This window comes from Canis lupus, chromosome 18, assembly GCF_003254725.2.
Source record: "Canis lupus dingo isolate Sandy chromosome 18, ASM325472v2, whole genome shotgun sequence".
Classification (NCBI taxonomy): domain Eukaryota; kingdom Metazoa; phylum Chordata; class Mammalia; order Carnivora; family Canidae; genus Canis; species Canis lupus.
In genome coordinates, this window is record NC_064260.1 from 9,525,006 (window position 1) to 9,552,570 (window position 27,565).

Genomic DNA, 27,565 nt, shown 5'->3' on the forward strand with positions numbered 1-27,565 from the left:
CAGTGGGCCCAAGCCACTCCCACCTCCCAGATGCAAAGAGGATGTTTCCTGTTGTACTGGTAACCAGTGTCAACTCATGCACTCAAAGTCTGTGTTTCCTTGGGCAAGGAAAAAAACTCTTGAAGTCCCATACCCTTGTCTGTGAAATGGGGATAATAACAATATCTATCTCAGGAAGGCTTAGGGAGCATAAATGAGAACACACAAGGATCTAGAGTCCTTAGCACAGTGCCAGGACACATGAGAGTGATCCCCCCTTACACAGCACTTAGTGACTGCCAGGCAGTGTTCTGGGTACTTTACATACATTAGTTCCTTTAAGCTATAGCAGCCCCATGGGGTAGGTACTATTATCATCCTCCTTTAACGGATGACAAGCCATCCATAAAGCACAGTTCTGATTATTTCACAGGACAACAGTACCAGATAAATGGGATTAGCACTAAATACTCCAAAGGGTTCGGCAAGGAATATAAATCCTAATGCCCTAAGGCATCCATTGCATGGAACAAATTAACTTCTCTCCTATCAAACTAGAAAGTACCATCCACAGGAGACTTGTGACTAATAGCAGCTCAAATAGTTTTCTGCTTTCTGTTGTTCAGTTGAAAAACTCTGCAATAGAAAAAAGTACATACACCTTCAACCCTATCCAATTATCCTCTGTCTTTGCCTCAGCCCAACGGATAGCCATGGTCCTACTCACCGTTTACAGAGCTCTGATTCCCTGTGGCAAAGAAACCAGACCAGAGAGGTAGGTCAGGACATCTGTTTTGGAGGCATGTGATATAAAAAATTTATACTTGGGTATGTGGTGGGATAATTCAGCTTTTTGGTTTTACTGCTGTTGAATGATGCAAAAGAGTGAAGCAACGTTTAGTACTTTGCATTTTTTATTTGGCCTTCTGATAATACTCCTACCTTCTAAGAACGGATGGCCAGGCTTTTTGCACTCCTTGCCACAGTGTGGGCTGCAGGGCAGGAGTAGCCTGAAGAGAACCTCCTTCCCTTGCCAGAGTTTTCCAAAAGTCTTGTGCTATAGAAACAACAACAACAACAACAAAGCTAATACACTCTGTGTGAGAGTAACAGATAAAGGTGGGGACAGGTGTGGCACAAGAGCAAGAGGAATAAAAATATTGTCCCAAGCTTAATGAAGAGTTGGAAGTCTGGGATCTTTAGTAAAGGGGTCTACAGCTTCTCGGAAAGAGGTTGGGCCTCCATAGGAAATGACACCAAAGTGGCCACACAAGATTCCATTCAGAGCACCAGAACCCACTAGGTCCCCATGTGCTGGGTGACATAGTAGCCACAACACCATCAAATCCCAAGGGATTGGTTAGGGAGGTACATCAGGGGCTCTGGAAAGGGGGGGACAGCTTTTGTTGTCAAAACGAGTGAGAGTCGTGGATGCCAAAAATATCCTACAGTGTGCACAGGACAAAATACCAGTGCACCCTGTTGAGAGAAACTGGTGGACAATGGGCATCAAAGTGAAAACTAATTTGGACTAAAAGACCAAGGATCACCCTTGAACACTGTTCTGTGCAACACCCTCAGGATCGAGACCCCATAACTCTGTGAGGGAGGGACTCTTTAGCTCTTTGACTTAAACTGAATTCCCTCCAAGCTAGTGGGATGGGAGTTCAGAGTTGGATGCAGGTTTACTTAAAAGAAATAAGTAACGTAGCATTTCTTACACACTGGAGCTTACTGAGAGAATTGATATGTCCTATAGCTACTTCATTTTTAAGAGTATAAATGTCAAGGCCTTTCTGGAAGCATGGTCAGCTTTCGCCCTATCTTCTGAACATTTCTTTTGTGCTATATTTGGTACTGTAACAGTTCTGAAAATGGCTTTCCATATTGCATCTATGTCCAAACACAATGAAGAGGGAACCAAGCCATGTTCCTGTCCCTAAGAGAACACCCCATATTTCTTTATTCTGAATTTCTTATGAAAATGGCAGCAGTGACTATATTTTTAAAGTTTTATTTTTAAGCTATTTTATTTATAATCAATAAAATCTGGTTAAGCATCTGTATACGCATCCATCCCACCTAACAATTGTTACATGTCACAAGAAGATTGGCAAGAAAGGACTTGGGCAATGCTTTATAAAGTGACACAAATTACTAGTTTCATAAGAAATGTCCACTCATCACCTTAAAAGCTGTAAATAGCCACATGCATTTTTTTTAAAAAATAGGATTAGAAAAAGACAAGAAGCACTTTCAACTTCTGTAGAAAACTAAATTTGAGGAAAGGAATAAAACACTATTGATGTAGCATCTTCTCTAAGAGTGAAAAAAAATACTATATGGTAAAATTAATCTTCATACCTTCACTACAAAAAGAAGGAGGGGGCAACACAATCCCTTTGGCATCTGGGAGAAGCAGCAAAAGTTCAGAATGCCCAAGAGCAGTCATCAGTGGAGATGGCATCCAAATACTACATGCAGATGAAGGCACTAGTTAGATACCAATAGCTTACAAGCACTGCATCTTTTTAAAAAGATGTCGCTCATGAACACTTCATATAAACAAGGCAGTATGCTTCAAATACTCATCTCACTGAAGTCTGACTAAGAGGTACATATAATTTTCCCCATTTTACAGCTGAAGAAACTGAGGGCAGTGACATTAAGTTGCTTATACCAGGTCACCCAGCAACTAAGTACTGACTGAGATCCAGCCAGGACAGTTGGACTGTAAGGCCATGCTCCCACCTAAGAGTCCTCCTTCTTTCTTTACCCCTCACAGAGTGAAGAGAGTTCATGCATCTTAGAATTAATATGGATTTTTTTCCTAGTGGCCATCAAAGACTCTAGCACTGACAACTAAAATATGACCTAAGAGGTTTATTTTCAATTTCCCTAAAATGTTACTGATCATTGAAAAGAGCCTTGGCTTTATCTTCTATACTTTCCAGTACCCTTCCCCAATCATTAACTCTAATCACACCATTTAAACTTCCAGACACAAGACCCTTGAGGACAGGAAAAGTATCCATCATCGTCTACCACTACTCTCAACACCTAATCACAGTGTCTGGCACATAGTAGGCTCTCAATACACCTTTGGTGGATGAATAATTGAAGGATCCAGGGCAGCCTTGTGAGCTAAAGGAAGCATGGCATAGTGGTAACACCTGTTTAATAGGGCTCCATTGACAACTGCTGGATTGAGATTGACTTATAGAGAACCAGTGGTCCAAAGAGACAAAATGAGAGCAGAGATGAACAACTGAAACTCCACTTAACTATCAAAGCCTTTGAAAACTCTTCACAGGAGAACTAATGGCTATCTCCCGAACCTAGGCATGACTCTCTCATACCTGGTTTTCTCCATGTTTCCCACATCATACTTACTTCCATTCTTAAATTGCATGTATTCATCTTTGTATCCCCAGCACCCCTTAATGCACCTACACATTCAATCTTTCTTTTTCTTCTACCCAGTGCCCTTAGCATTGACTACAGTTATGATTAGTTTAGAACCCTTTTTAATAATGGCCCTCCTTTATCTTAGTGTTTATCCACAATCAAGCCTCAACTCATGTTCTAAATTTATTTTCCACTATCTCTCCCTTGACCCATTTTAGTATCATCTAAAGAGAACTACCTGCTGATGTCCTGACAATCTTCTTTGCTCATGCAGTTCATTTTGCATCAAATGCCCTTTATTTTCATGCTTGAGCCCAGCTCAATTATCATTCCCTCCAGGAAGCCTTCACAAACTCATTCCAAATGGACGTAATTCTTTCCTCATCTTAATTCCCATATTATATATATATATATTTTCTGTTGACATATATCACTTTACTCCATAAATTCAGATATTGTTTTATATTCCCTACTAGATGAGAAGTTCCCTCAAGGCAAATGCCACATATTATTCACTTCTGTATCTTTCACAGCAAGCAGCACAGAGTCTTCCACACAGTGGTGCTTTATAAGTTGAGTAAATAAATGAATGAACAAGAAGTTAAGTGCATCTTTGTTCTGTTATTCTTATGTCTTGAACCTGGCTTAATAGAAAGGTCATTAATCATAAATCATAAATCCTAGTTCAATTTTTCTCTGAAGTAGCCATGAATCTTGCCTAACCTCCATGGGTTCTAGTTTCCTTGTCTGAAAAAGGACATGAACTAGGGCTGCTCTCTGAGGCCAATCCTAACGTGTCAATATATTATATAGTACAAAATATGTAAAAAAATTCCAAGCAGAGGAAATACGATTCTCCTTACCCTTGGCCTAGGAACTCTCAGTGTTTTTTCAGAGCTCAACTCATCATCACTTTCACAGAGAAATTTCCCTGATGACCATGACTACATCAAATCTCTACATAACGTTCTCACAGCACTATAAATCTCCACTTTGCAGGACTTAAGATACTGATGATTTTTATTCATTTCTGTATTATTTAATTAAAGTCTATCCCCATTTATCCCCTCTATACTCATTAAAATGAATAAATGAGTGCAATCTGTCTTAGAATATGACATCTTACAAAGCAGAAGTATTTTTTTCAGTAGTTTTCTTTGTAACTTATATAACCATGTATATTTCAGCACTTAAATGCTCTCCAAAGATAATGGACAAAAGCAAGCTGACACAACTTCAGAGTTAATGTAGTTTTCAAAGCATCTAATTTGACATTTCATTAAAGATTATATATTCAAAGAATGTGGTCTCAGACATTTCTAACCATGAAATCTAAATTAAATTCTCTTTTGTTTTACTTCAGCTTTTTGCTATTTTTCTCTGTATTTTTCTCTATTTAAAATATATCTATAAACAACTCATTACATGTGTTTTCTCAGATCATTAGTTAAATAAAACATCAATTTAGAGATTCTATATGTGATACAGAAAGTAAACCTAAACCCCCTCTTATGAAGAGAAAAAAACAAAAATGTTTCTTTGTAAATAGCCACAATTAAATATTTGATTTTCAAATCAAAATATAAAAATTAAACATATTTAATTAGTAAATGAAGTATCAGTGAAATCATCTTTTATAAATGCAAATCTTTTATGTGAATAATAAGGAAAGACTACAACTTGTCATAAGGATACAGCTAATCAAAGCAGTAGGAAATAAACTTTGATATGCTTAACTTGATATAAACATTTGAAACTTAATGGTTTCTTTATCTCATTGATATATTTGAATTAACACAAACATAGTAGATTTAAAAAGCTGTAACACTTTATTCCTCACCAGGCCCATGTAAGCCATTATCGTTAGCACTATAATTATGAGTTAAAGGTATGATCTTTAGACATAAAGCCAAAGCTTTGTATCTTTTTTTCACGTGCTCCTTTCTACACACTTGGGGAGTATTCTTTTCCATAAAAAGGAGAAATTGACTGAAACTAGTAACCCATGACCTCTTCCTATCCAATAAAGTAGAAGTGGAAGTGCCAAATCCTTGAGAGTGATGTTCTCTCAAGGGACAACATAAGATGAGCTAAGCTCACTTCCTTCCACCTTAAAATAGCTCTTCACTTTTTAAATCATAAATATATGAAGAGTATAAACATGTGAAGAGTAAGCCTACAAGAAATAAAATTCTATTTGTGACAACATAATTCTGAGAGTCGCTAGATTATGCAAGGTCCTGAAAAACATATTCAGTCTATCAGATAAAGTCACATGCCCATTAAAACTCTTGAAACAGGCTACCCAAGGACATACGAAAATAAATACATAATAGAGCAGGGCTTATATTTTCAAACATCTTAGATGTTTTTTGAAAAATAATCACACCACTATTAAATAAGAATCCCTGTCTTAATTACCAGACTCAAGAAACGTCTAGGGTTATACAGACCAGCATTTCACCCTTGATGGCATGAACTATATTTATTCCAGGTCTGTATAAAATATCAGCAGCACTTGCATGATATGTTGCATGAATAAGTTCATCAACTAAAATAACTGTCCAGGGACACCTGGGTGCCTCAGTCAGTTAAGTGACCAACTCTTGGTTTCAGCTCAAGTCATGATCTCAGGATCCTGAGATGTGGAGCCCTGTCCACAGGCTCCTTGCTTAGCGGGGAGTCTACTTCTCTCCTTCTCACACTGCCTCTGCCTCTGCTCTGCCCCACTCATATGCATGCTCGTTGTCTCTTTCTAAAATGAATGAGTAAATCTTTAAAAAATAAATAAAATAACTGTCCAAAGAAAAAAGTATAAAATAAATATAAGCACAAATGATTGACATAAAAAAAAGACCGCTCATTATTTGGTTCCTTAACCAAAACCATTCTTCCAGATGTTATGTAGTTATCTGGCTTGATGGAATTTTTGTATGTCTGTGATTTTTTAATAATTAGGATATCTGGTACAGTGAGAGAGACAGGGGAATGACATATTATGGACTTGCCAATATAATCCTCAATGTATTGAGTTTCATTACATCCACACTAGCACAACACCATTGGGTCTAGGGTATCTCCTGAGATATGGGAATAACCTCATCACACTGATTTAGAAATTACTGAATTTCATAATTTTTCCTGAACAAAGTTGGGGGTTTCTTGTGGGGAGGGGGTTGTTTGTTTTGTTTTTTACAAAAGCAAAACTGGTAATGCTTTGTAGATGTTTTCTACAAGGAATTGGAATTTAAAAGAACATGAACTTTGTGAAGATGACATTCACATTTTGATATTTTAGCCATGTGAACAAAAGAAAACATACTGTAAGACTTGGGCAAACAAACAAAAGAAATACAACTGCCTTATAACATTCCTGCAGAAGTGAACTAAAAATACAATGTATACATTATCAAAAGTTTCCCATTGCTACTATTACTACTACTACTATTATTTCTATTATTTCTGTATTATATCCAGCCACATTCAGGGTCATACAGACCTGCAGCATAATACTATTAATTTTAAGAATGAAGTTGACTCTTAAAGAATCAAATGACTTGAATTTAAAAAATTAAAACAAAATGGATTCTGTCTCTCATTTTTTTCAACATGTTCCACTATCATCCTCCTATTGAGAATAAATATTAAGACATCCTACACGGACATGGCATTGCCTCATTAGCACAAACTAGATGTGACTGGCAGTAAGCAACTGGCCTTATAAACTACAACCAGAAAGGGCCACACACTTACTTTTTAAAACCAAAATTTCCACTTGACATTTACTATTTGGTTTAAAAAAAAATTAAGATTTTATTTATTTTTCATGAGACACAGAGAGGCAGAGACACAGGCAGAGGGAGAAGCAGGCTCCCTGCGGAAAGCTTGATGCAGAACTCGATCTCAGGACCACAGGATCATGACCTGAGCCAAAGGTAGACACTCAACCACTGAGCCACCCAGGTGCCCCTACTATTAACTTCAAAGTAAATAATTCTGCATCCTTTCAGAAAATAAGTACAAAGAAGAAACTGAATCACTGAACCTCTACCCCCAAAACCTAACAATAAATACAAAAAGGAAAAAGAATCAAAATGTGAGTCAGTCAAATGGAGGATGACAGGAACCACACTACAAATTTTGATAAGTGCCATCAGAGACAACAGTGTGAAGATTTATGATATCAACCTTCAGCTCCCTTCATTATTGTCAAGAAGCATTGTGGAGACGAGAAACTGAATCGAGAAAGTTCTGAAAATTCTTACTGATATCCCCCAATTAGGAATGAAGTAGAATCTAGGGGTTGAGATGCAACCCAAAGCAAAAGCCAGTAGGAATAGGAGGAGGGAAAAAAAAACATAAATACAACAAGCTGTGACTCAAAGGATGTGTCATTTTGCTGGTTACCATTTAGGTGGCAAGCTGCATACTCTCCATCACCTCAAAGAAGAAATAGGGGTTTATTTAAAAAGAAATCATGCTAAAACTATATAGTGAAGTCATGAGGCAAAACTATTGTGAAGTCCCTCCCCTCCATCCTTAAAAACACTTTACCCGGGCAGCCCGGGGGGCTCAGCGGTTTAGCAGCGCCTTCAGCCCAGGGTGTGATGCTGGAGACCCGGGATCAAGTCCCACGTCAGGCTCCCTGGATGGAATGGAGCCTGCTTCTCCCTCTGCCTCTGCCTTTGTCTGTGCCTCTGTGTCTCTCATGAATAAATAAAATATTTAAAATAAATAAATAAAAACAATTTACCCAAAAGCCACATGTTGAAGTGACATCAAAAAAAAAAAAAAAAAAGACCCTCAAAATCCTCTCCAGCACATAACAATAAAATCATTGGCAAAAATAGTCAATAACAATTTTTGCAGAACTCTGAAAATTAACTGAAGGCTTGCAGTAATCCAGAGAGCATTTATTTCAGAAAAACAGCTGAATCATAGTAAGAACAATGAGCTTAATGGCATTTTAACTCGACCTGTTCTCATCCCTGGGTTTCCAGCTACACAGCAGCCTTGAAAATCAGTAGTCTGCAATCTCAGTGAAAAGCAGCAGGCTGGCAGCCACTAGAGGATACAGAATGGGGTTGGAACTTTCAAAGCCTCATTAACACAAAATGATCAGTGTTTGACCTATCTGCAAGACCCCATTTGGAAGGGTTCTTTTTTTACTAAGGCTTTTTTTTATTCCAGTATAGTTAATATACAGTGTTATATTGGTTTCAGGTGTACAAGATAGTGATTCAACAACTGTATACATTGCTCGGTGCTCCTCACGACAAGTGTACCCTTCCTGGAAGGCTTCTTTTTACCTGACCTGGCTCAGAGTTCTCTCAGTGTGAACAGCCTTGTCTCTGGGGGCATTTGTTAATTGTCAACATCACTGCTGATGGGTAACACTTGGGGTAAACAGAAGACTAAGCAAAAAGCTTACTTATCAAGGGAAATCTGGGGAATGAAATGCCCATAAGGAGCTTTGAAAGGCGCCAAAATATTCCTGGAAATCTAAAAGGCCCATGCACATGTATGGGGCTGTTTGCTTGTTCAGGGCTGTGCACGTGCTCAGAAATAGCTGAGAAGACCCTTGTTCTCAGCAGCTGTGACTGACCTTGAAGCTCTGTGCAAGTAGGAAGTGGAGAGGAAGGCAGAGCTGTCAACTGCCTGGCTGAGTGTAAAAGACACAGGTCCCAGCACACACATACCCCCTCAATAGAAACTTGGAAGACATACTGCTTCCGGGCATTTATGCAGATCTCTGTCCAATCATTAATTGATCATCAGTCTCTTCTCAACAGAGCAGACTTCAATGGTCACACACAACAAAGAATACAGACTTTACAGATTTAGTTCAGAAAAATCATTAGGCAAATAGCAACAACAAATCCCGAGAAAGGAGAAGGAGCTGATTCCCAGAGTTGCCACATAATTTTTTTCAAGTCCTCATACTATTCTTTATTTACATGTTTTTTAAGATTATATTTAGTTATTCATGACAGACACACAGAGACAGGCAGAGACACAGACAGAGGGAGAAGCAGGCTCAATGCAGGGAGCCCAATGTGGGACTCAATCCCGAGACTCTGGGATCAAGCCCTGAGCCAAAGGCAGGTGCTAAACCGCTGAGCCACCCAGGAGTCCTAATTTACATTTTTTAAAAAGATTTATTTATTTATGATAGACAGAGAGAGAGAGAGAGGCAGAGACACAGGAGGAGGGAGAAGCAGGCTCCATGCCAGGAGCCTGACGTGGGACTCAATCCCGGGACTCCAGGATCATGCCCTGGACCAAAGGCAGGTGCTAAACCACTGAGCCACCCAGGGATCCCCCTAATTTACATTGTAACATGAAAATTTTCAAATACAGAGAAGAGCTGAAGAAATTTTATAATACCCATATATCCACTACCTAGATCTACAATTAACATTATACTGCATTTTTATCACCTACCTATCCATCCCTCTATCTACCCATCAGAACACCTCTTTTTCTCTTCATTTTTTACAGTGCATCTCAAAGTAAGTTGCAGATAGTCAGTATATGTCCCCCCAAATACTCTAGCATATGTATCATTGCTTAGAATTTAATATTTTTACAGTTTTTTCCCCTTAGGTAAAATTTCTATACAATGAAATGCACAAAATTTTACACAGAAATTTGTGCAACTTCTCTCAAGATACATAATATGACTTACCCAAAAAAAGTTCCCTCATACTCTTCTCAGTAAATCCCTCACCCTGTCCTATCCCAGCCCCCTAGAAGCAATCACTGTTCTGATTTTCCTACCTAGATCATCTTCACCTTTTCCAGACACAACAAATAAATCCAATAAATGGATTCATATATACTTCTTTATGTAAGGCTCCTCTCATTCAATACAATGATTTTTAGAACCATCCATACTATTTTCTAAAATATATTTAACATTAATTACCTACTTTATGAAAAGGACAATCAAGACAAGGCAGATACACATTGCAATAAAAAGGGGATTTAGGTAGTAAATGTCCAGAGACACACTGAATTCTAGAACTAAGATGATGTGGCCCCTTTTTTCAATGTGAATTCATCTTTCAGGGCATTAGCTGATAACTCCCCCATAAAACACATGGAATGTCCACTTTATTTAGCACATTAAAGTCGCCGGGTGCCACGCTATTGAGGTCATCAGAATTGTGAACTATGGCGGCTTTGTATCCTGCTCTTGGTGCTTTTAAAACCTCTACATCAAAATTACACAAAGTCTTCTAACTAACACAATGAAAGTGCCAGATGAATCGTCTTCAGTGGTGGAGGCCCTGTGGGTTCATAGGCATTCTCTGGTTTTGAGTTAATCAAAGAACCCCTTAAACTTTCAGCTGGAAGTCTATAACCAAATCTTACTGGAAGGTCATCAAATGTCTGAGATGCACTTTCAAAATTACATGCTAAAATGCCTGATTCTACAGGTAGTAGGTTTAAGAATACGAAGAGCTGGACAGTCAATATGCCACATATTTGTGTGGCCGACAGCATGAGCATAAGCATCACTACGAAGAGCAGCATCTTACTGTAAAATCACCAGACTAGCTGATGGAGCAAGGATAAACCTCATCCCTTCTGCATGGTGTCCAGGCTGAGATCCAGATGGGAAGGATGGAGACCCACTAATGCCTTAGATAGAGTCCTGGTTGCATTATTAGAGATGCAAGCAGACTGAAGGCTGAAAGCAAGTACCTAGTCACCCAGCAGGAAGCCATGCCGACATCAGCACCCTGGGCCTGACACGAGTCATCTCCAGGACTCAGCAAAAGTCAAACCCATGACATAATATTATATTAAATGTGCAATTTTCAACAAAAACAAAAAGGTACAAAATATGCAAAGAAACAAAATTTATGGCCATTAACAGGGAAAAGAGCAGTCTACAGAAACTGTTCCTGAGGATGACCAGACATTGGACTTACTTGACAGACTTTATTAGTTTCCCAAGGCTGCCATAACACATTATCATGAACCTGGTGGGTTTAAACAATGTAAATTTATTCTCATATAGTTCTGGAGCTCAGAAGCTGGAAATCTGAGGTGCTGGCATTCCCTCTAGAATCTCTAGGGAAGATTCCTTTCCTGGTCTCTTCCACCTTCTGATGATTGCCAGCATTCCTTGGCTTGAGGCTATCTCACTCTAATCCCTCCATCTTCACATTGCTTTCTCCTATTTTGTGTATCTCAAAACTTTCCCTCCCTATCTCTTAGAAAGATGCATGTGATTACATTTAGAGCCAACCCAGATAACCCATGATAATCTCCACTTCCCAAGATCCTTAAATTAATCACATATTTTACCATAAATTACTCCTCTACCATGTAAGGCAGACTCCGAGGATTAGGACATGAAATACATCATGGAAGCCACCACTCAGCCCACTACAAAAATTTTAAATCAGCTACATAAAATATCTTCAAGGAATGAAATGAAACCATGTGTTGTGAACTAAAGCATACGGGCAATGTCTCACCAAATAAAGAATATCAATAAATAAGGTGAAATTATAAAAAGAACCAAGCAGAAATTGGAGTTGAAAAGTACAATAATATAAATTAAAAATGCACTTAGAAGAGCTCACTAGCAGATTTGAGCTGATAGAAGAAAGTGAAGTTGAAGATAGGTCAATTCAGATTACCCAATCTGAGTAACAGAAAGAGAAAAGAATGAAAAAAAAATTTTAAAAACCCTCAGAGGCCTGTGGAACACAATCAAGTGTACCAATACAGGCATAATGGGAATCAAAAAGGAAAAGGAGGGGGAAGAGAGAGAGAAGAGAGAAAGAAAAGGAGATGGAAGAAGAGACAAAAAGAGATGATGAAAACAAGACAAATTTAAGGAATTAATAGCCAAAAATATCCTATATTTGATGAAAATGTTTTAAAAACCCACCTACACAGCCAAGAAGAGCTGTGAACTCCAAGTTGGATAAATCAAGCGTTCCACACCTAGACACATCATGATGAAACAATCAAAAGATAAAGACAGAGAATCTTGAATGTAGTAAGAGAGACAAGACTGATCACATGAAGAGATCCTAAGTAAGATTAACAGCTGGTTTCTCCTAAGAAACCATGGGGGCCAGAAGTTAGTGGGATGACCTGTGTGAAGTGCTAAAAGAAAGTAAAATGTCAACCCCAAGAATCCTATGTTGGGCAAAACTATCCTTCAAATATTAAAGACAACTTAAGATAAAAAATGAGAAAATTCATTGGAAACAAACTTGCCCACCGAAAAGCCTAAAGAGTTCTCCAAACTGAAATGACAGAACATTAGGCAGTAATTCAAAACCATATAAAGAAACAAGGAATACCGGGACACCTGGGTGGCTTAGCAGTTGAGCTCCTGCCTTTGGCCTAGGGTGTGATCCTAAAGTCCCGGGATTGAGTCCCATATCGGGCTCCCTGTGTGGAGCCTACTTCTCCCTCTGCCTGTGTCTCTGCCTGTCTCTCTCTCTCTCTCTCTCTCTCTCTCTCTCTCTGTGTGTGTGTGGGGGGGGGGGTGTCTTATGATAAATAAACAAAATTTTAAAAAAATAAACAAAATAAAATTAACAAGGAATACCAGTAAGTCAACTACATAAGCAAATATAAAAGGCGGTATAAATGTATCTTCATTTGTAACTCATTCTTTCTCCTGGTGTAAAAGGCATCTGGATACATAAAGCGATAATCATAAGCCCATGTTAATGGATATACAATTATATGCACAAAATTTGTATGAAAAACACAGCAAAATGAAGAGAAAATGGAGCTATAGAAACAAAGTTTTATATAATATTAAAATGAAGTGACTATAAATATATGAACTAGATTTTTTAAAGATTTTAAATATTTATTTGAGAGAGAGAGTACATGTGGAAGCTGGGGGAGGGGCAGAGAGAGAGGAACAAGCAGACTCTGCACTGAACATAGAACCCTCAGGGGGCTTGATCCCACGATCCTGAGATCATGACTCAAGACAAAACCAAGAGTCAATTGCCTAACTGGCTGAGCCACCACGGACCCCCTAAGCAAGATTTTACTGGTTCAAGTTAAAAAATATCCAAGGTATATTTAGTGAAAATTGCAAACAGCAGAACGCTATTTCTATTATAATCAAAATGGTTTAGATAACACTTAGATAGCTAGTTAACTATCTAGAAAAATAAATAAAACCAATGAAAAATACCATATAAAATTTCTAGAAATACATGTAAGAATGTATTAATAGTGATTAACTGAAAATGCAATTGGGGGAAGGAAAAGTTTTACTTTCGCTTTACAGCCTTTTCTATCATTTAAACTTTCTACCCGCAAAAATTTATTATATAATTTTTTAAAGAGTTAGTCAACATTCTACTTTAGCAGTATGAATTTTTCATCATATATATATATTTCATCATATATATCATGCATATATAGATCCCCTGTTGCTATTATACATTAAATTCTTGTTACAATACACACTGGAGAAACAGCTTACACATCCTCCATCTGACATGGGAATCTGGTACATTCTCTTATCAATACCCATGTATTTTTTCCAATTATATTCCAACTGTTTATTCATTTGCAAATACTTATGTGAGGATCCATTCTGTTCTGGAACTAGATTCTGAATCATAACCCCTGTCCTTACAAAATTTACATTCTCTGAGGATACTATGGAGTACATTACTCTGAGAGTATGGTACTACAAATATGTAAGTAGATAAAATAATTATAAATTAATTAATGCTGTGGTGAAAATTAACAAAATATAAAGACAGGAACAAAGGTGGAAGGAACTCAGTTTTTAGATAGGGCTTAGATAGGAAGATAGGAACTTACTTTTTAGATAAGTCAGAGATAATCTCTCAAAGAAGGGATAGTTGTGCTAATAGGTAAAGAACTTAAAGGGTAAAAACAAATCAGCTCCATCTGCTCCACTGAAGAAGAATATTACATGCAGGAAATAAAGCATGTGCAAGAGCCCTGAGGTGGAAAAGAAGCCCATGATTTCAAAATCCAAATATAGATATAAATACAGTTATACATAGGTAATTTCTCATAACCTTATTTCTCCTCTAAAGACTCAAAAGTTCTTCGGAAGAAAAGAAGCAACAAGCTCCCACAAAGTATCCAAACAAAAGGACTTGTCTTAATTAGGTATTCCAGGAAACAATCTTAGACATATGCAAAAAAACCCAAACAAAACAAAACCAAAAAACAAACCCTGATTGTATCTTCTCCTGACCCTTGAAAATTTTATCAATAAAACAACATGCTTCCAGTGTCCCATAAAAGTGTATTAGTAACATCAGCCAATGTTCAGAGCAATCCTCAGGACCTTACCTCACTTACCATGTTTCCTTTTCCAAGCTCAGAAGACAGCTTTGTGACCCTGTCTCCATTAGTGCTGTCCCAAGAAATTGGACCTATCTCAATGAAGCTTGAAATTTCAGGACCTCCCTTCCAAAAACTCAGCCTCATAGATTACAATATAATTCCTACTAACTAAAGGCTGCGGCCAACTTATCCAACCTAGATTTCATGGAAGAGGTGGGGCAGTTGGGGGATGTAGAGGGACAAATAGTATCTATAATCTGGTCCTTAACAACTTTCTACCAAAGTCCCCTGGATAAAAACCCAAGCTCCAGGCCAAATGCAATTCCTCTCTATGATCCCCCTCACATTTTCCTCCATGTTCTTGTTCATGGATTCATTTAACTCAGGACTGTGTATTCAAAGAATCCAGTTAAAGGACCACTCATGCAGTTTGTGACATTCCTTAGTTCCACATGTCTAGATTTTGCCCTTCCTATAAGGCTGTCAGGCATAGCCTCTCCCATAAAATGTGTGCTGATTCCCTTAATATGGACTAATACTTTGCCTCTCTCTCCACTTGATAGAAAGAAAAAGTAAAGAATATGAAGCCAGAAGACTTGAATTAATAAACTCACTTGCTCGGGATGCCTGAGTGGCTCAGCAGTTAAGTGTCTGCCTTCAGCCCAGGGCGTGATCCTGGAGTCCCAGATTCAAGTCCCACATCAGGCTCCCTGCATGGAGCCTGCTTCATCCTCTGCCTATGTCTCCGCCTCTCTCATGAATAGGTAAATAAATCTTTAAAAAAAAATAAACTCACTTGCTCACCTATAATTTAAGGCAATTATCTCTGACCCTCAATTTCCTCATGTGCAAAATAAAGTAACAACCCCCACCTCAACCTCTTCTCTTTGATCACTTTGAAGGTTGAATCAGAAAATGCGTCCAAAAATCACCATATAAACATTAATTCAAACTGTAATTGCTGAATTTCTCCATTCTCAGGCCAGAAATAGCTTTTGTTCAGGGCTAGATTAATATCCTTCTTTATCCTTCTTTCCTGAATCTTTCCCTGTATAAATACTTGCCCTACAAAGTACTCGACACATTTTATTAATGCTTTGTCTTATGGTTTATACAGTAGCTCCGTTCATTTCTAATGTAACTCAGATGCTTCACTCAGAACTTCAAGTCCTACTTCACAACAAAAAATAATTTTTTTTAAATGTACCAGAACATTTTTGTATTTGACCAGATACAAAAGGAAACCTGGATATATATACCAATAAACTGCAGACCAGAAAAGGAAAATTAATATAACTATTTTGTACCTACCTATGTGAACTCCTTGATAATGAATTCAACTTCCACATACTTCTTATCTACAGAATATTTGAAACATCCTCACAGATTTCTATTACTCCTGTCATTGATTCATTCCTATTAAAACTCAGCTATCTTGCCAAAACCCCTGAAAATACTTTTCAAAAGTGATTTGTCACAAACAGAATGAATCAATCATAGATAACTCACTTGTCTGTTTCTGCTGTTATTTACAAAAATAAATTTGCATTCGACTTCCAATATCAAGGACAATCAGTAATACACACATATAGACAGACATCCACAGACACTCAGTATCTTCCTAATTTAAATTTGAGGACTTCCTTGTATTAATACATGCTCTCCCAATGAGCAATTCTCACATCCAAAATTAATATCCTCAGATTTTGAGGGTATTATAAACTTAAAAGTCATTTTAAAATCTCATAATGCTCTTCAGGGTTAAAATCTATAAAACTTTAGGGTTATCTTTCACTGATCTAGTAAATTCTTAACAATTCTAAATACCTGTTATTTCTAGAATCATTTAACTTCTCCATACAAAGTAAAAAGAGACAAAAATGTGACTTTCTAACTTCAAATCACATCATCTAAGAATTCACAATATCACAGTTTTACTCCTTTGGGTTTCACTTATAGTATTTTCAACTATGAATGCTCTGAAATTGTTTAGTAATAATTACTGCTATGACATACATACAATTACACCACATGATGTGAATTTTATAAACAGTATAAATGTTTATTTTTAGAGTTGGCTTTTGCAAACTAATAATCCTTTCTGTCTTTATAAATTTGTGCTACAACTTATTTTTATGAAAAATCAATATGGATTTGAGATTACAAATTCTTAGAGGACAGCATACCTAGGTCACTTGCATTGAATCTTTCACACTTATTTGATTAATGATGTATCTGCTCCTTATAGTTACATTTATTGCTGTGTTTTACAACAAATAGTACCTTTTCTTGTAAATAAGCATTCTTCATGGAATATCCTTTTTTCTTAGAAACCATTCCCTACAATCTTTAAGTTTCTCTTTCAAAATTTATATAGATGTTGGTTTAGTTGCCTGAATAATTTTACAGGTTTTTTTCCATTGACATCAAAAATTAATTCTGTTAAGAATGAAAATAACATTTGAATGGTGTTTTTCAGTTGAGAAAAATCTATATCCATCAAACATATATGTACCAGAAAAATCAGAAAAAGCAAAACTATGAAAGATATCCCATACAAATGGTAAATAATGTAGAAAAAGCTCTTAAAATCAGATTAATGTATTTGGTGTGGAAATAAGACAAAAATACAAAAGGAATTAACCATTCAGTATATTCCAACAGCCAATTTTATTAATCAATTGCACAGTGCTTTGGAACACTAATTAATTAAAGATGTAAGGTCTATGATCTGCAGTACATTTTGCAATGGCCTCATTGTCTTCAAAATTCCAGATGACTAATAAGAAAGAAATAGACACCTGACAGATGATGTTAACAAAAACTGTCTCCATGTGAATCTGCCAGCTTTTCAACTCTTATTCCACTGCTGGACTTATAAGAAAACAGGAAGATACTCAGAAAAATAAAATTCAAAAACAAAACTTAAAAAAAAAAACCCTCAAGCCAGTAAGACCATGTCAAAAACACACACACAACCCTGGATCTCATTTGAAGCATGTTACATAATCCTGATTTAAAAAAAAAAAACACACTGTACCCTTCAACCTATACTATTTTTAACACACACACACACACACATATATATACACCCTCAAGCAAATAATTACATTTCCTGTTTATTTAAAAGAATTAAAAAGAATTTCCTGTGAACATGATTTTTAAATTAGGGAGGAGAAAATCAAAAAAGATTCTTTTCTTCCCATACCTCAGGAAATAAAATGGAAGTTTTGTTAATAATCTTTTTGAATATAAGTACAATGCTGAAAGTTATCGCTGAGCAGTGATGATTAAGGTACTAAGAAACAATACCAAAAGTCTAATAAGAAAATATCTTCTAAAAATATTAAATTTAATGTATTTCTGGTGCATAGTTGAGACTTCTTGGTAATGTTTTTAAACAATGTGTAATATTTTGCCAAGTTCCCAAACATACTCAGTTAGTAGGAGAAAACAAAATATAATGAATTCATTATCTACATTTTAAAAACTATTTTAGAAACTTGAAGTGCCTAGGAAATCATGCCTTGCCTTCATCTGACCCCACACCTGCATTCCTGAAGCTTAATAACTGACTTTTTTTGTACAGTAACCTTTCCTTCTCTTTCCTCATTGGCATCACTGCTTACTGCCTATGCGCTCACAAGCTGTAGGAGAAATCAAAATAACAAGTCAAAGCAGTAAATGCAATGAGAAAGAGAGAGAGAGAGAGACAATGCAAATTGAATAAGTCACGCTGAGAACTTGGTCAAAATGGATTCTTCTTTTCTGGCATTCGTTAGGAATGTTCATAATAATAAAACAATTAGCACAGAAGAAACATTTATGGTCTTTTGAGTTGGGACTATCTAGCTCTGTGCCACTTGTTACAAAAGTCTCTGGGCAAGTCATGTCACTTCTCTGAGCATCAGTTTATCCATCTGTAAAACAATAGTAATGATATATGTTGCACAATGTTATTCAGAGTTACTTAAGACGAAGTCTTTAACACAAGACAGATGCTTGATAAATTAAAACTGAGCTTGTTATTTGTTGGTTTAAAGCAAGTTGGGTTCACATTTTTGCACAGATGCAAGTTATAGCTGAGGCCCTTTATAAAAACACTGTTTTCTTATGAAAAATATTCATGTTGTAGAGATGTTTAGAAAACACTGAGAAGCAAAAGAAAAAATGAAAATCACCCCAAATTTTAAAACTGAGATAACCACAGCTAACCTTTAGGTATATCCCCACCTCCTTGGTCCACATCTCTCTTTCTCTTCCTGATTTTACCCTCTATACCCATCCTAACATGGTGAAAAGAACCCCTGCAGGTGAGGATCCCTAGGTAGATTTCTTCCTGTAGCCCCAGCTACATATAAAGCAAGCATTACTTCATACAGAGGGAAAAATTACTCTTGATCCTTTAGGTTGGGCAGAATTAGAAGAAATATATACGTAGCGAGGAGCAGCTAGGGTTCAAAGCCCCATAAATCTTCCATTAAGAGGAATTTACATTTTGAAAAGGTCTCCAGATGATTCTGAAAATCCGCAAATTGGGGGATCCATACCTTATAGGAAAATGGAGTTTCTTCAATATTGTAACTGCCTACTTCTGGGTAGTGGTAAATTAGAATCAATATTAACATCAACTATAGATATGTAGCCAATGAATATACTCTGTCCTTCAAGTCTGAACTTCCAACAACTGCAGACAAAGGTGACAACTCTATGCCATCAAAACATCAGCTCAGTGGAAGAAAAGCATCCAGTCAAGAGAGAATAAGAAAGAACACAGAACTCAGAATACAAGCAGTCAAGGACAACAGATCCATTCACTTATTTATTCATTCATTTTTCTCAAGACAATATTATACTGAGAATCTATGTGCCAATGTGCTATATGAGGGGAATACAAGAATAAGCCAAAGAGATCCAGCCCTTGCCCTTACTGTATTTATGATCCATTAAGACAGTTAATAAATATTACACAAATAGTCACAAAAAATTATACATATATAAAGTCTCATAAAGGGAAATTTGACTCAGTAGGCAGGGGCAGGAAGCAGGAGAATGTGGTCAAGGAAGATTTCCTAAGGAGGTGACTAAATGATTAGTAGAAGTTTATGAGGCAAAGAGAGGAGGCAGCAATGTTCCAGGGAGATGGGAAAAAAATGCCAAGAAGAAAGGCCTTAGAGGCTGAAAGAAAAGTGACTCACGTGAAGAAACGAAAGCAAGCAGTTTACATTGAGTACAGTAAAGATGGAAGAGAATGGCGGGAGGTGAGTGTGGGCAGGGAAGCAAGGACAGATCATGCAAGCCAGGAAGGCCAAGTTAAAAGCTGGGTCTTTGGGACACCTGGGTGGCTCAGTGGGTTAAGAGTCAACCTTTGTCTCAGGTTAGGATCTTAGGGTCCTGGGATCAAGCCCCAAGTCGGGCTCCCTGCTAAGTGGAGCGTCTGCTTCTCCCTCTCCCTCTGCTGCTCCCTCTACCTGTGCTCTTTCACACATTCTCTCTCTGTCAAATAAGTACAATCTTAAATAAATAAATAAACCTAGATCTTCAATGCTTTTGAGGCAAGAGTGAAATGGAAAGAAGGAAACAATGAGAATCTGCAGTATTCTGAGGGATGATGGACCAGAGTAGTGGCAGCAGAGATGGAGGTAAGTGGATGTAACAGGAGAAATCTAAGAGACATTGAAAATAAATATCTTTGCCTTAGTTAAATCTTATACTCTTAAGGAAGTAAAATAACAATTTTGGCGTTTTTCTAAATGAGAGAGAGTATATTGGGCAGGCAGAGGGAGAAGGAGAGAGAGAATTTTAAGCAGGCTCCATACTCAATGCAGAGCCAGTCCCAGGGCTCAAGCTTATGACCCTGAGATCATGATCTGAGCCAAAATCAAGAGGTCTACACTTAACAGACTGAGCCACCCAGTCTGTTAAGATGGAAAAGACTGAAATCTCTTAATAACGGATTTTTAATAATCCATTATTTTTAAAATGCAGGTTTCTAAAATAAGGGATATTTTTGTTATTGTTTAGTAAATATCTTTTAGTAAATAGTAAAAAAAAATGTTTTTTAATGGATCTTTTAAAAGGTTGTTTTTTTTTTATTTGAGACAGAGAGAGCAAGAGCACAAGTGGAGGGAGGGGCAAATTGAGAGGGAAAAGGTGAAGCAGGCTCCCCATAGGGCAGGGAACCCAATGCTGGGCTCAATCCCAGGACCCCAGGATCATAACCTAAGCCAAAGGCAGACATTTAAACAACTGAGCCACCCAGGTGGCCATAAATGGGTTGGATTTTTATTGTTTACATTTTACTTGGTAATTTTTAAAACTAGAACTTTTTTATATACTATTAGATTAAATCATATTTTATAAATAAAATGACTAAAAGCAAATTCTTATCCTATTACATAGGTCAAAACTATATTTTATTCTGGAGTTAGGTAGTAGTAATAGTTATATGAGCTTGTGAATATACTAAAAAAAACACTGAATTGTACATTTTAAAAGAATTTTATGGTATATGAATTATATCTCAATTTTTAAAAACTATATTATTGCTTCCAGACTTAATGCTTCCACTTTAACTTTCCTCCAATGTTGGATGCAATCATTAATACAGCTATACAATACTACAACAGAAATGATACCTACACACACACACACACACACACACACACACACACACACTGAGGCCAGATAAATGTGTGATTGCCTTTGCCAAGCTCTCTTCTCTAGCATGCAGACTTAGTACCTGAGTCTTTAACCATAGCAGTCACTTCCATCCTATTCATCCCAGCAAGGATACTTTAGTTAGCAGTGATGGAGACCAAGGAGGATTATGATGATTGATTAGTTGGCTGGGTGGTGCTTGAACTCACTTATCTGAATCAAGCACATATGATGCAGTTACACCTGATGTCCCCAAAGAGTATTGTTTCCTTGGACTCTGAATCAGCTCACCTGTCTCACTTTCCTCTCTAACCTGCCTCTTAAGCGTTATGGTCCTCCATATTCTTAACTTTGATCTCTTCTCACTCTATGCCAGAGCTTCTCAAACCATGACCCAGGTCACTGTGGAACAATTAACTCAGAATCTCTAGGGAAAGGTCTCAGGCATTAGAATTTTTTTAAAGTTCCCCCAAAAATAGCCACTGTGTAGTCAGGAAAGAAAACTACTGCTCTTCATCCCCTCCCTGGATAATCTCATCCATTCAGTCACTTTAATTAGCATCTTTATGCCAATGACACAAATCTATCTCCCGTTCCCACCACCTTCGTCATTCAAAATAAAAGACTGCTAAACAACAAAAACAAAATTTGGCTTTTTAAATTAACACACAATTTAAAAGTATGCTGAAGTTTAAGTAACTTCTTTCTAGATTTTTCTAATTTTCTATCTTTTTTGAGGTGTGAGGTGCCTGTGCTTAGCTAGTATCCCCAAAAACTGCCTAGAATGCCTGTAGGGAAATCAGGTACATGCTAGAATTTTCCTTTTCTTTCCTGAGTTTCCTTTCCTAAACTACAGACACTGGGGCAGGGGACCTTTCCATCTAAAGATCTCATAAGCATGAAAAAAAATCAATATGTCTAAAAAGAACTCATCATTTTCCCCATTTCTCCAGACAGAACCTGCTTTTCCTCCATGTTTCATATCTCAATGAATGTTACCAACATCCACCCAGAGGCTGAAGTAAAAAAAGTTGGGAATCATGATTAAATCATCCGTCTTTCGTGTATTCTCACCTTCAATTAGAGACCAAGTAATATCACTTCTAACTCTTTAGCAGGCCTTGTACCCATTTGCTTTCTCTCCACTTCCTCTTCTCTGGAGTACTGCAACAGCCTCTTGACTGATCTTCTTACCCACAGTCTTCACTTGCTCTGCACTACCACGAAAATTGTATTTCTAAACACAAATGCCTTTGCATACTTAAAACCTTTCAGAGGCTCCTTCCTACCCTTAGGATAGTGTTCCCCTTTCATAACATGGTTTACAAGGCTCTTACCAACCTCTCCAGATGTTTTCACTGCTCCCTCTGCTGCTGGTCCAATGCCCTCATCACTACTCCACCTCGCTTCAGATTTCCTCTTCTAGGAAATCTCTTGTCTCTCAAAACCGGATTAGGTGCCCCTTTCATTCACACCCATATCATTCATGCCCTTACTCTGTTATTGCATCAATCACTAACTTGATTGTCTTTGAGCTTCTGAGGAGCAGAGACAATGTCATATTCTTCACTGTTGCCCACTGCTTGTCACACTGTAGGTGCTCAGTATTGTTGAAATAATTAATTACTTAATTAATAAGAGCCCTTAGTATCCCTTCTTGCAAATCTCATTAACAAAATGTGCATTCATCCTCTTCGAGCAAAGTTAGAATACAAGAAAACCAGTAGTTAAAAAAAAATCTTGAACACACATGTACAGCAGACCCCTGGGGTACCCTGTGGATATTAAAAGGCTGTAGTTCATTTATCCAACATTTGTGAGCAGTTACTGTTTAACTCTGCCCATAATGACCCTGTAATATGCAGTGTCAACAGTCACCTAGTCATCTCAAATTAAGAAATATTAAAATACGAAACCTGTCATTTAATATAAATAATAGCTACCATTACCATTCTCTATGCACTGTGCTCAGCAGTTGACACATAATGTCTCATTTAATCTCCACAATCAAGCTCTAAAGTAGATCATATTACAACTTCTCAGAATAAACCAAGGCTCCGGAAGGGTAAGCACCTTGCCTACAGAACACAGGATGTGAAAAAGCCAGTATACCAATCCTCCTCTTATATACCCTTATAAGCAGGAAAAAAATTAACAACAACAAATAAATGAACAGGAAACCTGTACTTACATACCATGTCATGTTTAATTATGCTCCAGTAACAGAACACAAAGTTAAGGTTGCAGGCTTTATAAAATAGCGAATATCCATAGAATGCAGCCCCATGCCAAAGCTTAAGAACTGAATGAGTTCTTCACCTGCACGTGATCTAAATGAGTTTGAAATATAGCATATAGTACACCTTTGGCTGACAGTCACAGTTATCTGTATCCTGGAGTAAACCACATTCCTGAAAGCACACATTAATTGTGGAGGGGAAACTTTATTTAAATAGTCTAGCATATTGGAATCCCTGGGTGGCTCAGCGGTTGAGCATCTGCCTTTGGTTCAGGGCATGATCCTGGGGTTCACGGATCGAGTCCCACATTGGGTTCCCTGCAAGGAGCCTGCTTCTCCCTCTGCCTATGTCTCTGCCTCTTTCTTTGTTGTCTCTTATGAATAAATAAATAAAATCTTTTATAAATAAATAAATAAATAGATAGATAGATAGATAGATAAATAAATAAATAAATAAATAAATAAATAAATAAATAAATAAATAAATAAATGGTCTAGCATAGTAAATAGCTAAAATACACTGAGTTCATCCTCCTAGAAAATGCAAGTAGCTTCTAGCCTCTTTGGCTTGAAATTCTTTCCTTGTCGAAAATTCTTTCATTTTCTCTACATAACTCGTTTTAATTGAAATATAACTGACATGCAGCATATTAGTTCAAGTGTGCAGTATAATGATTCCACATTTTCATACACTATGAAATGATCACCACAGTAAGTCTAACAACCATCGGTCCCATACAAAGTTACAAGACAATTTCTGCGTGTGTGCAGAGGGCTTTTAAGATTTACTTTCTTAGCAACTTTCAACATTACAATATAATATTATTGATGATAGCTTCCATGCTATATATCACATCTCCATAACTTATTTATAACTAGAAATTTGTACCCTTGATTCCCTTCAACGATTTCATCCATCCCCCACACTCTCCCCTCTGCCAACCACCAATTTATTCTTTGTATCTATGAGTTATGTCTTGCTTTATTTGTTCATTTGTTTTGATTGTTTTTTAGATTCCATATATAAGTGAAATCGTATGGTATATATCTTTCTCTGTCTGACTTACTTCACTTAGCATAATATTCTCAAGGTCTATCCACACTGTCACAAATGGCAACATTTCAGTCTTTTTCATGACTGAGTAATATTCTAGTCTGTGTGTGTGTGTGTGTGTGTGTGTGTGTGTATCCATATCTTTGTCCATTTATCCATCAATGGAGACTCCGTTTGTTTCCGTACCTTGGCTATAGTAAACAATGCTTCAATAAACATAAGGACGCATTTATCTTTTCAAATTTGTGTTTCTGTTTTCCTCGGATAAATACCCAGAAGAACTGCTGGATCATATGGTAGTTCTATTTTTAATTTTTTTTTAAGAACTTCCATACTGTTTTCCATAGTGGCTGCACCAGTTTTTATTCCCACCAACAGTGTATGTGGGTTGCCTTTTCTCCATATCCTCACCAACATTTGTTGTATCTTGTCTTTTTGAAAAGAGCCAGACTGACGGGTGTGAAGTGATATCTCATGGTGGTTTTGTTTCTTATTTCCCTGATGACTGGTGACGTTGAGCATCCTTTCATGTGTCTGCTGGCCATCTGGGTGTCTTCTTTGGAAAAATGTCTACTTAGATCCTCCACTCATTTTTTTAATTGACAGATTTGTTTTGTTTTGTTGGTTTTTATTTTTGTATTGACCTACATGAGTTCTTTACATATTTTTAGATGTTAACCCCTAATCAGATATATGATTTGCAAATATCTTATCTCATTCAGTAGGTTGCCTTTTTATTCTGTTGGTGGTTTCCTTCATGTGCAGAAAGATTTTAGTTTGATGGCATCCCATTTGTTTAGGTTTGCTTTTGTCACCACTCCCTTTGTAGTCAGATTCAAAATAGAATCACCAAGAGCAACGTCAAGGAGCTTACCACCTATGTTCTCTTATAGGAGTTTTATGGTTTCTGGTCTTAACGTTCAAGTCTTTAATCCATTTTGAGTTAATTTTTGTGTATGGTGTAAGCCAGTGGTCCAGTTACATTCTTTTGCATGTAGCTGTCCAGTTTTCCAAGAATCATATTTTGAAGAAACTGTCCTTTCCTCGCTGTCTATTCTTGCCTCCTTTGTCATAAATTAATTGACCATATATGTTTCAGTTTATTTCTGGTCTCTTTATTCTGTCCCATTGATCTCTATATCTACTTCTATACCAATATCACAGTGTTTTTATTACTAAATTTCATAATATTGTATTAAATCCAAGAGTGTGATACCTCCAGTTTCATTCTTCTTTCTTATAAGTATTTTCGCTATTCGGGATCTTTCGTGAGTCCATACAAAGTTCAGGATTGCTTGTTCTAGTTCTGTGTAAAATGCCACTACAATTTTGATAGAGTCTGCATAATATTTTTAAGGGATTTGGTTAACACCAAAAGGTAAAGAGTCTTATTGAAATAGACTAAAGAGTGTTTAGCTTACCTGCTACACCTTCCCCACACCTCAATTACCTGAAATACTTGATCCTATATATTGTATATGATATATAATAAACCATTCACTCATCCAACAGACTTATTATAGGGTTTTTTTATGCTAGAAATTGTCTATCATTTACTTACTCAGAAAACACTTACTGAACATCTATGTGCTGGAGATTTAATGCTAAACAAGATGGTCATGTTTTCCTAACTTTGTATGCCAACTCTTAAGCAATGCCTAAGTATTTGTATTTTTCAGTGTCTCTGATATTCTAGGGACCCAAGATAATCAGTAGAATCAGCAGTCAGCAAACAAGAGCCTAAAAGCCAAACCTAGCATAGTGCTCATTTTTGTTCAATCCACAAACTAAAAATTACCTTTACATATTTAAATGGTTAAAAAAAATCAGAAAAGGGGTACCTGGGTGGCTCAGTGACTGAGTGTCTGACTTTGGCCCAGGTCATGATCTCAGGGTCCTGGGATCATGATCCCAGGGTTCTGGGATCGAGTCCTTCTCCTTCTGCCTATATTTCTGCCTCTGTGTGTGTGTGTGTGTGTGTGTGTGTGTGTATGTGTGTGTCTCGTGGATAAATAAATAGAATCTTTTAAAAAAATCAAAAGAAAAATATTTCATGATAGATAAAAATTATATGAAATTCCAATTTCAATGTTCATAAATAAATTTTTATTAGAACACAGCCATGCTTATCTGTTCACATCTATGGTTGCTGTTGCACTACAAAGGTCAAGTGGTTGTGACAATGACCGCATTAGGCACTCATTCTCATGGCTCTGCACACCTTCTTGGTGCACTACAAATCACAGTGATGCAGCTATAATGAAACAGCTTTTCAAATGTCACGTGTATTACCTTACCACAGTTTTTTATTACCAACACAGATTCATCATGTCAAAACAAAAAAGGCGGAGAAGTGTGCCTACTTTTAGCACACACTGGAATGTGGGCTATTTTTTCAATTAAATTAGGTAACAAAGTATTTTGTTTCATATTCAATGATATTAGATCCATGCTAAAAGAATACAACATACACGATTAAGTGCTCATCACAATAGTCCCAACTCATAGGAAAAGCAGTGGTCAGAAAAATTCTAAAATTTAAAACAGAACATCTCATCATAGAATTTCTTCACAAAAATATAAAATAATAAAAATTAGACTGCAACCAAAGTCAGTTTCCGAGCGGCTCATGTGTTAGCAAAGCAAAGAATGCCTTTTACCAATGGTGAGCTAATTAAATTGTGTTTGATTGCAGCAGCTGAAGCAATGTGTCCAAAGAAAATAAACTTGTTTAGGACTATTAGTCTTCTGGTAAGAACAGTTGTTCAAAGAGTTACAGACATTGGGAGCAATATCAATAGTCAATTTAAAAATGAGGCAAATTATTTTGAGTGATTTTCTTTGGCTTTGATGAATTGACAGATGTTATGGATACTGCTCAGTTGTTCTTTATAAAA

At 36.9% G+C, this 27,565-nt stretch overlaps 1 protein-coding gene and 1 pseudogene across 2 annotated transcripts in view; both read right to left on the bottom strand.

The window, feature by feature from the left end:
- SUGCT (succinyl-CoA:glutarate-CoA transferase) overlaps positions 1–27,565 on the bottom strand; it is a 713,960-nt gene that overhangs the window by 480,117 nt on the left and 206,278 nt on the right. The window lies entirely within an intron of this gene.
- Positions 10,316–10,926, bottom strand: LOC112661353 (E3 ubiquitin-protein ligase RNF13-like; annotated as a pseudogene).